The sequence below is a fragment of the Rhipicephalus sanguineus genome, chromosome 4 (assembly GCF_013339695.2).
Source record: "Rhipicephalus sanguineus isolate Rsan-2018 chromosome 4, BIME_Rsan_1.4, whole genome shotgun sequence".
In the NCBI taxonomy this organism is placed as follows: Eukaryota; Metazoa; Arthropoda; class Arachnida; order Ixodida; family Ixodidae; genus Rhipicephalus; species Rhipicephalus sanguineus.
The window spans coordinates 86,531,547-86,532,487 of NC_051179.1; the positions used below are offsets into that span (position 1 = coordinate 86,531,547).

Sequence of the window (941 nt, forward strand, 5' to 3'; positions counted from 1 at the left end):
GAACACGGTTACGTGTTTAAAACCTCGGCATCCTGTTGCTGATCTTATTTGAACGTTCGTCCGACAGTCAGCAAAGCACGTAGCTGTCGCCGGCTTCTCTTGCCTGAATTTTCGAGGATCGTACGCTCCTCCCTTCCATCAGCATTATTCGATGCTTCGAGTTCGGATGCTACGCAGCTCTTCTCTGGGCCTGTCTCGTTCCCACGCTTGAGGTTTTACACTCAGAATAACTTGTATTTGTGAATTTTTTCTTTCTTTTTGTAATTTTTTTTATGTCATAGGGCAGGCGCACATGCTATATTTAGCCAAAAGTAATTGGGAAAGCAATGAGCAGTTTTCTTGAAATTACTCGCTTGAAATATTTCATTACATTACTGAATTACCAGCCTACAAAAATTATTCATGTACATGATTTATTACCACGAAAGGTAATTTAACTACTGTCGTTCTATTACTGTAATTTCAGTACTGCCAAGTCGGGCTCGGAGCATGTGTTCATCGGCATCAAACCCCCGAACGCGAATACGGGCGAAGGATACAAACCAGGGAACTAGCGTAAGAAATTCAAAGTACACGATTAAAAAAAAAAAAAATCTATGCAAGCCAAAAAAAAAAAATGCACTCCGTCGAGCCGGATTCGAACCAGCGACCTATGGATATCCATAGCACGGAACCTCTACAGTCCACCGCTCTACCAACTGAGCTATCGACGGCGACGTGATGGCGATGCTCTGTTTGCTATGTGAACACCGGGGTGCGGGAAGTCTGTGACTGGATTTCCGCTTTATATGCTACAGTTTTCCCCTGACAGTCAAGTCTCTTTCTAACTGTTCTTACGCGGACATTCAATGAGCATTTTAGAACGTTTTTCATTGCTCAGTATTAAGAGTAATTTGACGGTGAACAATTAATAACGTCGGCCTGCGTGGACGCCGCAACAA

The 941-nt window shown here is 43.3% G+C and overlaps 1 non-coding gene across 1 annotated transcript; it reads right to left on the reverse strand.

The window, feature by feature from the left end:
• Positions 1-622: 622 nt before the first annotated feature.
• On the reverse strand, positions 623-713 carry Trnay-gua (transfer RNA tyrosine (anticodon GUA)). The gene is given in 2 exon segments: positions 623-658; positions 677-713. It is a non-coding gene; the product is annotated as a tRNA-Tyr (tRNA).
• Between the last annotated feature and the right edge of the window lie 228 nt (positions 714-941).